The sequence below is a fragment of the Lissotriton vulgaris genome, chromosome 1_1, assembly GCF_964263255.1.
Source record: "Lissotriton vulgaris chromosome 1_1, aLisVul1.2, whole genome shotgun sequence".
Classification (NCBI taxonomy): domain Eukaryota; kingdom Metazoa; phylum Chordata; class Amphibia; order Caudata; family Salamandridae; genus Lissotriton; species Lissotriton vulgaris.
This window is the reverse complement of record NC_141685.1, coordinates 1,584,632,206-1,584,647,485: the sequence shown is the minus strand read 5'-3', so window position 1 is coordinate 1,584,647,485 and position 15,280 is coordinate 1,584,632,206.

Sequence of the window (15,280 nt, the reverse complement as noted above, 5' to 3'; positions counted from 1 at the left end):
CTTCCATCATCCTCCTGACTTAGAGTAACGTGCCCAACTCTGTTCTGACTGAGTCCCGAATCAAATGCAACGGATCGACCTGTAGTGCAATGCTGTTGATGAACAAAAAGAGATACATTGAGTCATTTTTTGTTTAGACTAGATTTGTGTTTGTTAGCTAAAGGGACTTGTCGAGTCTTTGAAGAGTGTGAAGCAGAAAACAAAGCAACGTGGACCTGGCAAACAAATCTCTTTAAGTGTCAAAGGGGAACGAAAAAAATCACTTTCAGGAAAAAAATGATCACCCGTTGTTAGGCCACCAACATTGTAAATTATCACAAACACAATTAAGCTTAATATATATTGTTAAACAAACACCTAGACTCACTGCCTGCCACCACATGAATCATTTCAACACAATCACAAACAACAATCACTCATAATATATATCAACCTTTGGTGCGTGCATGCCATTTACCTGTTCTACTTGAAGCGCAATGACAGTGGTACATTTCCAATGAATTGTTTCACGAAACACACATTGGCCAGTCTTGAAAATCAAACAATGTGGGGCAGTCTGGCTAGGGGAATATAGAAAGGGTAGATAGGCACGGGATGGAGGCAGGCACACATTTGTCTCTCCAATGTCCTTAAGGGAAATGGAGGGGAAGATTCTTCACTGCACACTGGTACAACTCCAATCCGGCAATAAAATGTATCTAAAACGGTGGTGCTGCATCAGTCAGTCAACACAACCAAACAAACAAAAAAAGTTCCCCTAGCTATATCTTTTTTTTGTTGCCATAAAAGCAGTTTGACGATAGAAGGAGAAAGTTCTATGGTTGGTGGCCCAGGCCCAGTAGTCAGGATGTAGAGTTCATCCTCAAACTCAGGTGGTTCGCCCAGAAGTAGATCAGTTAACACACGATTACCATGAACTGAGTCTGACCAATCATCCTCCGCCTGTCATACTTTATGGTGTAATTCGGAGTTATAAAGTGCTGATACATTTTGATCATGGTTAATCTCTCCACTTTTTGGGGTGGAAGACTGGTCCTTCTCACTGTGACATCTGCACCAGCTGCACTGAACACATGCTCAGCGGACACACTGGCTACTCGGCAAGCCAGCTAGTTTATTGCCAGCCTGCTGAACACTGACCATTGGCACCAATGGGTTTTGATCAAGATAAACCTCTTTTGGGTCATCCAGATAGGCCTTGACCATCCTCTCAAAAGTCATTGGTGCTCCACCTTGCTTGACCTATTTTGCCTTCATCTCTGCACTGAACTTAAGCCTTGCCATTTAAAACCAATCATATGCAGATGTTGGTGTTGATGCTCCTGTTTCTGTTGTTGCTGGTTTGTTGTTTTTGGGTGCTGTGAGCCAACAGCACTGCCCTCCAGCTCTGACGTTGAAGGCTGCACAGCAGAACCTGTGCCGCCCTGGAGGAGTAGGCCTCTAATTCCCAGCCTTTCTTTTTTCTAGGTCCCTGGCTTGCTCAGCAATCCACATTTTGTACTTTTTAACCTCCCCGTCTTAAAAAGGAGTGAAAGTGGCCAATGATGGTTTGTGCTGTGGCACAAGAATTGTGACACAGATGTAAAGTTTTGGTGACACAATGTCTCTTTGTACCCTTGCATTAACAGATAAGCGAAGGATTAAGCTCTCCACCATCTCATGCACATCTTTTGTTTCATCCACACCTGTGTACATTTCAGACACCTCCTTTAGCTGTTCCTTTAGCATATGCAAACCTGGTTAGCTTGGCTACTGGTGCTGTCCTCCTTGCTGACTTCCAGAGTGAAAATCTAAATTTAAAAAAGCAGCATCTCTGTCAGGCATTGGAATAGGCCCCATTGGTCCATCTCAATGATCATGCCATTCACAGTTGCATCCTTTCTTTGCATGAGATATTCATTGATCAGTCTGTTCTGTTCAAACAGATGTTGCAACATGTAATAAGTAGACTTCCAATGCGTTGGCACCTCTTCTATGAGTGCTTTAACTGGCATTCTATTATCACATTGAATGACCCTTAGCTGCTCTGGGCTTTAAAAGAATGACTGAAATGAGTGCAGATTCTTCTGCAGGTGGACAGTAAGTCGCTGACTCTGTCTTCTATTTTGAGAAAGTCCTGTACAGTGATGTTGATGCAGTGCACCGAACACAAGACCCTGAAATAGCCACCATCTGCCATGGCCTGATCTATATTACTGCCATTGTCCATGGCAAGAAATTAAATGTTAAGCCCTCTTGTTCGCAGCCATTCAAAGACCTTGTTGTTATAGTCTTCCAAGCTGTTTGCAGGAGTATGGGATTTCTCCATGGTGAACATGGCTACTGTCACATGCTTCCGAGCGCCATTAAAAATCTCAGCAGTGCTAACACCTGCAGATATAATTTCTCTAACCCCTCCCAAAAAAAGAGATCCAGTGTGCAGTGATGGACATGTAACCAGTGGCTTCACAACTGGTCCACATGACTTTCGTCAGGGGGATAGTGTGAACAGCACTCTGCTGCAAAGCTTGTTTAAGCAGTTCCAGCACATCATGATGTAGCGCTGGAACCACAACTCTGGAAAAATAGGACCATCCGTAAACCTTCCATTTTGTGCAATGGCTTCCACAAATTCTAAAAAAAACACCCCTTTCACAAAACAAAAAGGGAGGAGGTCAAGTGCTAACATTTTAGCCAGCTTCGCATTCTACAAACATGCTGTTGGGGGGTTCGTTCCTACTGCCCCTCCTGCCAAAACATGCCAGGAATAGAAGCCTGAATTTTGTTCTTTCTGGTGCCTGATGGAGGTGACTTCTTGAGAGCAAACGTTGATAGGCTTAATGTGTGTCTGAGCAGGTCAGTCACTGTTTGCTCTTGCCCTGGTATCTCGACCTGAGTCTTGTTCCTTTGTGATGGTGCTTACGTGGGTGATACTACTGCAATGCTAGAGACAGGGATGATTTGCATAACAAAAATGTCTTCCTCTTCTTCACCTTCCACTATGATCGGATCGAATTCCCTGCTCAGCCTTTCACCCTCTTCACCAACACCACTTGAGCTTTTGACCCACTAAGGTTCTCCTCCCACTAGATTGTGTGGTGTTTTCTCAAATGGGTTGTTTGGCCATCCGGTACCATAGTTTGTATCAAGCTTACCCCGACTTACACTTGCTCTGCAAATGAAGCATATAGTAATGTGTGGTTCTGCCGTAGGCTTGCATTATTATTTTCCTAAAATGGCAAAAACGTCCCAAACTAGGGCGATCCACTTTATGACGCTGGTGGCACTGCCAATGTCGGATAAACTGGTGAAAGGTGAGTGTTTTGATATTTGCCTCTCTGCGGTACCTACTTCTACTGAGGTGGTTGTACTGCAGGGGTATTTAAAGGGAGCAGGGTGGGATTAGCACACGATATGAGACATGGCATGAAGGGCGGAATGTACCACACGCCCCCAGCGTTTGTCACGCCCCCAGCACACGCCCACAGCACAACGCAGACACGCCCACCAGGGACTACTTTGCTGGCACGGTTCTTTTTCCTTTTAAATGTATACAGATCATACAGGACTGTACTACTCTCTTAGCTGTGCTAGCAGTTTCTGGATGCTCCCAAACTTGTGTAAGCAATTTCACTATTGCTGAAGCTCCAACATGTGCTAGCCCATGTGCCATCTGAAACATAGGTTGTACAAAAGCTATAGTCAACTTCCATCTGTCCATCTGTTTGTTTCGCCAACAACCTTCATCATCCAACTCTCCATCCTTGGACCATTGCTCTCGTTCTTTGTCAGAAGCAGTCCTCTGTATCTCTAATACTTCCTTCCTAGCATCGTGCCACCGCTCAGCTTGTGACTTCACTACATACATGGGAGTAGTGTCAGGCTGCATCGCAGTCTCATGTGCCACTCGATCTACAAAAGCATTTTCTTGTCCCACTTTATCAGTCACTTTCTTATGAGCACTACACTTCACTATAGCTATCTTCTTTGGATATGTTAATGTAGTCAGAAGACTATGAACTAGTTCTCCGTGCATTATCTGCATCCCGTGTGATGTCAGAAAACCTCTTTCCTTCAAGAGCAGGCCAAAATCATGCGCCACTCCAAAAGCATTGCGGCTATCTGTATAAATGTTCACACACAATCCTGTACTAAGCTCACACGCTTGTGTCAAAGCTATTAGTTCCGCTGCTTGAGCGGACTTCTGTGGTTTGCGAGCTGTCTCTACTATCGTGTGAAGCGTAGTAATTGCATATGCGGCTGAAGTTGTACCATCCGGTAACTTTGGACAAGACCCATCAACCCACAATTCTCCATCCACATCTGGAAGGGACGTATTTTGAAAATCAATACAACCCTTTGTCTGTTCCTCAGTCAAGAAAATACAATCATGTGTTTCCTGCATCTCAGGCTGAGTCGTCGGAAATGGCAACAACGTGGCTGGGTTTAGTGTTGCACATCTCTTCAGTGTAATGTGAAGAGCTAACAGCGTCAACTCGTATCCTGTCAGACGAGCGCTAGTTAAGTGCTGCGTCTTAGTTTGATTCAAAAGGGCATCAACAGCATGGGGTACCAGCACCAACAGCTTCTGTGATAAGACTATTCCTTCACTCTGACGTATTGAAACAGCTGTTGCTGCAACCGAGCGAAAACAACCAGGCAACGCTCGAGCAACAGGATCGAGTACTGCTGAAAAATATGCACAAGGGTGTTGCTTATCACCATGTGTCTGTACTAAAACTGACAATGCACATCCATCCCTCTTGTGTACGTACAATGTAAAGAGCTTTGTGTAATCTGGAGTACCTAACACTGGTGCTGAACAAAGGGCTTGTCGTAACTGTCGAAAAGCATTCTCACATTCATCTGTCCAAGGAAGGGGTATTGGAGTATCTTTTGTCAAAAGCGCTAACAAGGGTTTAACAATATATGAAAATCCCAATATCCATTGCCTACAAAAAGAAGTAAGACCTAAAAATGCTCGAACCTCTTTCTGTGTGGAAGGTTCTGGTGTGTCTAAAATTGCCTGAATGCGATCTGATATGAGTGCACACCCCTCCTTAGACAAACGGTGACCTAAGTAGGTTAACTTTGGTCTACAACACTGCAGTTTCTTTTTCGATACTTTGTGGTGATGTGAAGCAAGAAAAGAAAGCAAAGACAGAGTACACTTCTCACATTGTTCAGGGGTATCGGCTGCCAACAAAATATAATCAACATACTGTATGAGCGCCACACCCTCGGGTAGAACAAAAGAATCAAGCTGTCTTTTTAGTGCTTGGCTGTGAATACTAGGACTCTCAGTATAGCCTTGAGGAACTCTACAAAATCTATACGATTGATTATTCAAAGTGAAACCGAACAGATATCGGCTATCAGGATGAATAGGGATCGAAAAGAAAGCGTTCTTCAAGTCTATAACAGAGAACGCAGTTGCAGTAGGTGGAACTAAAGTAAGAAGATTTGTGATGTCAGAAATCACTGGATATTGTGGCATCACTATCTTATTAACCTCCCGTAGGTCAATTATAAAACGATAAATCCTAGTATCAGTAGCTTTCTTCAAAATTGGCAGGATCGGACTGTTACAAATGTTAAATGGAATTTCTTCAACAACCCCAACTTCAATAAGATCTTGTACAATTCGTGTAAGTGCTTCCTCACCCTCCTGTGAAATTCGATATTGAGGCAAACGTGGCAACACAGCTCCCTTCTTTACACTAATATGCACCGTTGGAATAACCATCTGCCCCACATCAGTATCTGAAGTAGCCCACAAAGTTTTAGGTAGGGAGGCTAATGCAGTATTCTCTTGAACAATGCAAACTGTCTGTTACTGGATAATTGTCATTCAAAATCACATGCACTCCTTCAGGGCAACATCTTATTGTGGCTCTGAAATACTTGAGCATATCAAGACCCACAATTTTGTCTGGTGTATTTGGGGAGAGCAATAACGGGCATGGAGCAGCAAACTTATCGACATGGAATGCAAGTGGTTGTGACAATGGGCTAAGGGAAGGTGTTCCAACGAACCCTATCGATGTAATCGTTAAGCCAGACAGGGGAGCCCTCGGAACCAATTGTTTAGACAAAGCGCTACGAGTAGCTCCTGTATCAACCAGAAACTGATCAGTAGAACCCAAAACATGTGCTGTAACATAGGACCCCTCTGATCTACTGGAACTTCAACTGATGATTCCTTACCCCATCCTACGCAATCCTATGCATAAGCAGAATCATGCAAATCAGGCTGCACATAATCAGACATCTGGTATTGGTTGCGCCTATCAAAAGTGTTGAACCCATTTTGTACCCGGATCTTAGAATCAAACCTAGCACGATCGTTCGTAGTGCCTCTGGGTCCTAAGTTTCCCACGCAATTTCTCATTGATCCTCGGCCACGGACATAGCGCTGTGAGCGCAACAACGGACACTCATCTGCCCAATGGCCAAATTTCTTACAATACGTGCATTGATCAACGGCCAAATTCGAACGAGTGTAAAAGGAACTATAAAATCCTCATCCGCTTCTAATGTTACCTCGAAGAGGTGGACCATAAACCTGAGATAACATAACCTTTGTTTTTAATTCTTTAGACTTTTTATCCTCGCTACCTTTCGCTTCTAATTCCTGACGCTCGTAATATTGAGCCATCGTTAGGACGGATGCCGGAGAAGAGGTAGTCCAAGAGCTTTCACTAGCTTTCAAGCGGCTAGCCACTCCTGGTAATAGATTTGTCGCATACTTATCTACAAACAAGTGTCGGCCCGTATCGTCCGTTAGCGACTGGCCACCAAAATCATGAAAAGCTTCCTTGAAACGCGTAAAGAAATCTGAAAGTGATTCATCTGCCTTTTGCTTACAAGCTGCTAAAATAGTCCAATCAATCTTTTTAGGGGGAATAATCGTTTTCAACTTAGCTAATATTACACCGGGAAGATCCAACATCAACTGACATGGTTTTTTCGCTGGTTCCCTATCCTCATCTTCCCCTTCTATCTCCTTCCATAATGCCCCATACGCTGCGCGATCATCAACTTTGCGCACGAATCTCCACATATCAGGCGGCAATATTAGCCCGATAAATAAATCAATGTCAGCTAATGTCATGGTACAAGAATGTATGGCTCCCTCAACTTCCTCATAGAAAGCAGATGGATTTTTACGCGGATCAGGCAATGCAGCTTTAAGTGCCATAACATCTGCCTTATTCCAGGGAGTATACACCCAATTATAAATAAATTAACCTTTAGCATCTACAGAAAATTTATCGTCACTTGTACCCGTTCCTTTAGGAGGAACATATAAAGGCACGGCCTCTCGCATAGGCTTTCCATGTACTATCGTGGTCTTATCTGTTTCAAAAATAGATGATTGTTTCCCGTCGACCAATCCCGTCCGTCCATCTGCGTTAGCTTTCCGTTTCTCCTCCCGTAGACGAAGCGCCTCAGTTCAAAGTTTAAACAGCCGCCTGATCGTATCAGTCACCTGGGGGAGAGTAAAAAGACATTCACGCAGTTGCTTACAATCGGTTGCTACATCATCAGGTTCGAGAATGTCAGAAACTTTTCGGAACATGTCAACAACTTCTTCTGCAAAATGCTCAGTAAAATATATCTGCTCTCTATCCTGCCATCCCTTTAAAGTCTTTAAGATACTAGAAACAGTAACAGTATCCCGAAGTGCCTGTCGGGCAATCTTTCTAAGTTCGGCCGCGCGGTCGGCCGACATCATGGAGCGGGTATCAGGTTTCGTTTTATCCGCGCCAGAATCCTCATCTTCGCCAGATGGAGCAGACGGAACAGCATACGGAGGCGGAGGACGATCTAACAAAGAAAAATCATCTTGCGGTTTATTAAGGACAGGATAAAGAGGTTGTCAAACAGCATATTGGCCAGATATCTGTAATCTGTGCTCCTTCTCCTGTCTCTCTTCCAATGGTTTCGCCTCCTTCTTTCTTAGTTCTTGCGCTTTTTCATACAAATTCTTCCGTTGCTCTTTTTCAATCAGCGCTTGCTCACGTTTCTCACTCTCACGTACTTCTTTCACCCACATTCGTACACTCTCAAACATGTCTTGTCTAGATTTTCGTTTGAACATACACTGTTCCACATACTCAATCTTTCGCATATCAAACGACCCATACTTTGGCTAACACAACTCAGGATCCTTTTGCGTGTATTTCCTCCACAATGTGCTGTACATTATAGAAGAAAGACCATACTTTAGGTACATGTCTCTATGAGGCGTCCCCTCTAGGGGAGCTGGCTGCGATTCCTCAAGACTTAACCGGTTATTTCCACAAAAGCAGTACATCCTACAAAGTGCGCTAAGAGCAGGCATGCCAAACCTAGTGGAAAATATGCAGTATTATAATCAAAGTAGCACTTAAGGTATCTGTAATACGTTGTGCCGTACAAATCAAAATCGCATTATAGAGATAAGATCTCCTCATTACCTGCCTATATGTGTTGCAACACACATATTATATGTACACATACACATCATTGACTAGTCATACCAAACCAAAATTGCCACAGCAAGCGTATCTTAAAACTGCCTTGCCAATCCCAGCCTTCCAAAACCCACGGCAAGTACCATACAACGGTTCTTACCAATCACAGGGCGTCCAGATTCCAACTGCCAAGTTCTAAATTCGACCAAACAGCCACTGCACGGCAAGCCAACAGAAGAGATCTCAGTCGAGGACTGGCACCACCTGGATGGTCAGATCGGAAAGAAATAAAAAAACGCCTTGGATGCCAAGACTCGGGTCTCTTCTGGCATGCGATCGCGTCCGCAGCGAGATTCCAATCCTTTGTCACGACCACTCCTTCGGGCATCCGAGTCGCCGATGAGCCCCAAGTGTCGGACGCCAATTTGTTGTAAGCAAACCTCAGCTAGGCCTCCTTAGTGCAAGGGGTTCGCCCTTCTCTGCACGGAGTCCTCAGACCATAGGAAGAAGTTGGCAATGAAACTGGAAAATACAAAAGCAAAGTTTATTAAACCTTTAAAGGTGGTACTACTGTCCACACAACACCCTTCAGCATTGTATAGAGTAGCACACCGAACTAAAGCACATGGCCCCTTTTATACACAATGAGCGGGCTCAAAAGAAGGCGGTACAGAAGACAAGAGCAGTTTCATGACCATACAAGGACATATTGGAAGACACAATCGATAAGGGGGCGGAGTTAACAGTCTTCGGAAACTAGTAAACAGATTCCTATCTGGAAGTAATTAGTAACGGCCGTAGACCCTACTGAGCATGTCTGGACATGCTGGAAGCGGGGGATGCTAAATATAGCCTGTTGCCGGGCAGACTTCAGGCGCAGTTAACAAGGAGGTAGGACAAAGCACATGATGAGCACATGACGATGTATGGCATACAAAATGGCCGCTACAAATACAAAATGGAGTCGGTACATTTGCTACGATAATGGTCAAACACAGCATGTCTTCTGCTAATGCTTAACCCAATCGCTGTTGATTTACAACATATGTGTGGGAAGTGTTTTGTTGAACATAGAGTATATCTGTGAGACCAAGTGTTGTGTAGTGGAGAGGCATTGTAGGAAATGTTTAAATGGAGTCAAGACAGTCGCGGCCGGCATGACTCGTAGGTGGGGGGGACGTAGGGTTGCGTGGGGAGGGGGGTTAATTTAATTAAATGTAAAAAATTACTATAATTAAACTTACCTTTGCGACAGCCAGATACCGGATCCTGCGTCTTCTCTGTTCTCCTACTCTCCAGGAACTAAAAGCAGAAGCAGGCAGTCAGGCTCCCTCTGTCCCCTAAGCCAATCACAACGCTGCCCAAGCAGCGTTGTGATTGGGTCGGGACGCCGACCAGCCAGGGGCTAATGGGGAGACCATTTTCTCCATGTAGGCTGCATGCAGCCTACATGAAGAAAACGCAGAGTGTGCATGACTGGTTTGGGCGGCCCCAGGGGGCTCACCAAACAGTTTTTGCGCACTCTGGGGTGGGCAGTCACACCACTCCTCCCCTCCCCTGCTCTCAGAGCAGCCCTGACCACCCGCCTGCAACCAAACATAAAATGGTAATAACGGAAAGTTATTACCATTTTATGTATCTGCTTCTCAAGCAGTGGGATGATGCTCCTCTACCGTAGTGGAGGAGCCGCCCCTGTATCAAAGACCTGGTGAGCCTGACCAAATCAAGGAGTTTGTGATCGAATAGGAAATTTGCAAGTGGTGGAAACATTCAAACTCTTTTATATCCTGGTCAACCAGAGGTCCTCAAAGAACCTCAGGGTGTCCCTATCGTAAAAGTCTTGGAGGTGGAAGCAGCCCCTAGATATCCATATCTGCAATTTATTGTAGATGTGCCAGGTGTGAAGTCTGTGTTATCCACTATGGGTGTAAGGGGGACGAGAAGGAGGTGAGCGCAATAAAGTCCCACACAATGAGTGTGGAGTGCGTGACATGGGAGATATACAGTAGCCTGCCTCTCATGACCCAAGGAAACCACAGGACTTCACCCAAGGGTCAAGCTACCAGGATCTGGCCATTGTTTATCAGATTCCACCCTAAACCATTCAATCACTTACCTAAGTTGCAAGGCTGTGGTAGTATAAGATGAGGTTGGGGTATGGATCAGTCCAATGGCCCTAAAGTATTTCATACATATCTTTGCGCCAACTGGGAGCAGCCGCCCGACCAAATGTATCTGTTAGCAAGATATGACATATTTTGAAAGGTGGAGGGGTATGGCCAGGAAGCCATGAGTTATAGTTTTTTTTAATTAAATTTGTACTTTATTGCACCTTCGATGTAAGCACACAGCACTCATCGCCTACAACCCGGAGGCCGGCGGCAACAGTAATTAGCATCCATCACAGCGGTCAGTAGCATCACACACAGCCTTAGTGCCAGCAACCCGGAGGCCTGGCCGCGCAAACAGAAAAAGCGTTCCACATGAATAGCTGTGCCGTGTAGTAAGAATGGAGTGGATAATCCGGGCATCAGCGCCCATGACCACGGAGTGATGTGCAATACACTGCAGCTAGTGTGACTGTGCAGAAGAAGTCCCGAAACCATTTAAACAAGTTACCTAAAGAAAAGTGCAATAAACCCATATCCTGACAAACCCCCTACCCCCCAAACAACCAGCCTACCCGTACCTGTGTCCACCCACCCACCTGCTATATCTGCTGAATCTGAACGTTAACAATGCACCTATAGCCAAGGACGCATGGCCCAAGGGTGCAAGGGACCCCACTAAGGCAGCCACCGAGTACCACCTTCCCTGTGTAACCTCCCCGGGGACTCTCACCCCCCACATCACAGCTAACAGCAACAAGGAACCAGGCGACCACCTCACAAAAAAGAACAGTCAAACGTGTAGTATGTCAATCTCTGACGCCTCCACCCCTCCCTCCTGTAACTCATCCAGCTCCTCCCCCTCTGGTTCTGACTCTCCACCCCCCTTGGCACACTGATATTCCCTATATAGCCCCCAGAAATCCTTAGGGCGACTCTTCGGGGGAAGCAGTTCATTATACACCTCCGACTTTGTACAGCAATACAGTAAATCCGTCTCCCAGCGCCTTTTAGTAGGAATTGGTCCCCTCATCCAGCACAACGCAACCAGGCGCTTGGCAGTCAGCAGCGCAATATCCGCCAAGCGCCGCACTGCCACCGGCAGTGGTTTGGAACAGCCCAGCAGCGCCAGAGCCGGGCACGGCAGGACCTCCGTCCCCCACATTACACTAAGTTCCGAGAATACCCCCTGCCAAAATGTATGAATACTAGGGCAAGTCCAGGACATGTGTAAGAAATCAGCCGAGGGAAAGTGGCACCGCTCGCACTCCACCGACTCCCGCAATCCGTACCTGTGCAATCTTTCCGGTGTGTAATAGACCTGCTGCAGATACTTAAAATGTATCAAACGATGTCTGCTATTAAGGGAAATCTTTCTAGTGTTCGTGCAACAGTAGTGCCACATCTCATCCGAGATCGTCAACTGAAGATCACACTGCCAAGCCAATCTGGCCTTGGAGAGTGGGTACTGCTTGTGCCGGTCCCCCAATTTCTTAAGAGTCGTAACCAACTTACTGGACGATGGGTTCTTGATAACATATGTAAGTTACGGCACCTCCTGCGGCTCCGACATTTCCGGGCCCAGCAACACCTGTAGTGCCCTACGGACCCGATAATATTGGAAACCGTGCAACAGCGACTTCCCAGGGTGGGATTGCTGGACCTGATGCAACGTCTTTACCGTGCCGTTCAAGAAAAAAATCCCCCATCTTTTCTATGCCCAAGTCCCGTAACGCCTTAAAGACCCCTTCTCTGTCAGTGGGGCCAACCATACCGCCCATTCCACACGCATGAGGGGGGAATCCAGCAGCTCACTATCCCGGGAGCGGACTAGCTCATGCCAAGCGTGGTTCGTGGCTGCAATGGAGTCTAAATTTTCAACCCTACGGTCAACAGGGCAGCATATTGTGGCTGGGAGCGGGGTGGGATCCGCGAAGAGGCGCTCAAGTTTCACGTGCGGGATGTCAGGGTCCCCATGGATCCAAGTGTGTAGATGAGCCCCCTGCGCTATTCTATAGTACCGCTCCAGATCTGGAGCCCCCAGGCCCCCTCGTTCATAGGGGAGCATTAAAGTCTGCCATTGAACCCTCGGTTGTTTGCCCCCCCACGCAAGCCTGATGAGCGTCTGCGTGAGCTGCCGGAAAAAAGCCTTTGAAAGCACCACGGGGATATTAGCAAAGAGAAAGAGGAACCTGGGGAGGACCACCATCTTCATTATCGCTATTCTGCCCATCAGGGACAGCGGAAGCCTGCACCACACCTCCACATCATCCACCAGTCTAGAGTACGCAACACCGTAGTTCTCGCTCACCAATATCTCAGGATCAGTGTGGACACGGATCCCCAAGTAGCGGATAGAATCCGTGGTTCACTGCAGCGGGTACTCCGAGTCAAACGGGAGGGTCACCGGGGTCAGAGGCAACGCTACAGACTTGTTCCAGTTGACCCGCAATCCAGACAGGGCTCCAAACCTCACCACTTCCCGCAAGACAGACGCCAAGTTCTCTTCTGGTTCACGAACATATAACAGGGTATCGTCAGTGTACGTCGAAATGCCAATCTGATAGGTGGGGAAGTTGATCCCTTCAAACCCATGGTATTCCCTAATAGCGCACGCCAGCGGTTCCGCCACTAAGGCTTACAGAAGCGGGGAGAGGGGGCAACCCTGTCCGGTGCCCCTGCTGATCTCAATCGGGGCAGTGACCGAGTTCCCTATCTTCAATCGTGCAGTCGGCTTATAGTACAAGGCCCCTAGCATCTGTAAAAAAGGTTCGCCCAGCCCATACTTACGCCGAACCCTGAGCATAAACGGCCACTCCACTGAATCAAAGGCTTTTTCCATGTCCAGGAAGATAGCAACAGCCTTATTTTCTTGCCGGACATGTTGAATGGTGCCTAGCACCGTACGGATGTTATACGTCAAGTTCCGAGCGGGGACAAACCCAGCCTGCTCCGGAGCAACCAAATCTGGGACAAGTAGAGCCAGACGCGCAGCCAGAACTTTTGCGTACAGTTTGGCGTCTACGTTAATCAGGGAGAGCGGCCTATACGAGCCACACTCGTTGGGGGTTTCCCCGGCTTCGGGATGGTAATGAGAAGTGCCTCCCTCATAGATTTCGGCATACTTCCCTGTTGGCAAATGTCATCAAAAAGCAGCATCAAGTGTGGTATAAGTTTGTCTTGGAAAGCCTTATAGAAGGCCACCGTAAGCCCATCAGCCCCTGGAGCGCTGCCTGACCTCATTCCCTCCAGCGCCTCCGAAATCTCCTCTTTCTGGAACGGTGCCATAAGAAATTCTCTCTGCCAATTGGCCAGGAAGGGCATCTGGATATAGCTCAGGTAGTCGTCTATTTCCTCCTCTAGGTGACCTGACCGTGATTTGTACAGTTCGGTATAATAAGCATGAAATTCCGCCAGGACATCCCTTTCCTCAGTAACCACCTCACCACTAGATGTTAGTAACTCCTCAATCACCAATGGCGGTCTGCTATTACGCATCAGTTTAGCCAACAGGGAGCCAGGGCGGTCCCGTTCCCCGTATGTACGTGCCGGGGCGTACTTCCCCATATGTTGTATCTCCCTATCCGCCTCATCGTGGAATTCCGCCAGCAGGAATTTAAGCCTCTCACTCGTATCAGTGTCCTCTGCACCCCCCCGTTTGTCGCTCCAGATCAGACAGCTGTGTTTCCAAGTATTTCAATCGCTGCCTGATAGCTTTGAGCACCCCTGAGTGTTTGGCCATCGTCATCCCACGTATGTACACCTTGAACGCATCCCAAAGAACCTGGACACTATCCACCGACCCCACATTAGTCGTGAAGTAAGTGTCTATATCCTCAGTTAATTCCCCTCTGAAAGCCTCATCCAGGAGTGAATATGGGGGGAATCTCCAAGTGAACGGGGGAATCCTTCTAGCCGGTGCCTCTAGCAGCAGAAGCAGTGGCGAATGGTCAGATAACGTGCGGGGCAATACCGCACATCCATTCACTGAATTAAGGAGAGAGTGGGAGGCAAACCAATAGTCAATTCTCGTGTGTATATTATGATAGGCTGAGTAATGAGTGAAACCACCCTTCCCCGGGTGTCTATGACGCCACACATCCAACAAATCAAGCTTCACCAATTCCGCCTGCATGAGTAATGCCGAGGCCGCCGGGCTTTTGGAAGCGCCAGCCGACCTGTCCAGCTCTGGATTCAGCACAAAATTGAAATCGCCCCCCCACAGCAACCTGGAACCCTCATACTGTCTGCATAGGTCCGCTAGCGAGGTATAGAAGGAAGGGGTGTCGTAATTGGGGCCATACACATTCACAACCAACAAGTCGTGGCCTTTCCCCACACAACGGGCAATGGTATATCGACCCTCCGGGTCCACAACAATCTTCTGTAATTTCAAGTGCGATTTGGGATTAGCCCACGTAAGCACACCCCTTGCAAGTGTAGTAAACCCTGCAGCAACACAATCGCCCCCAAGACCCCTGGTCAACAGCATAGGACTAGATAGAGGCAAGTGGGTCTCCTGGAGCAGTGCGAGGTCAACCCGGTGGCGCTGTAAGTATGCCAGTACCTTCCGGAGTTTACGGAAATCATTCAGCCCCCTCACATTCCAAGTAAGCATTCTGATAGAGTTGGGGCCACTCTCATCCCTAAAACCTCAACGTCCACCATTGCAGAGTAGTGAGTGAATCAACTTCGCACAGGTGGCACAGCAGACACAGTCCTGTAGTAGGCGGA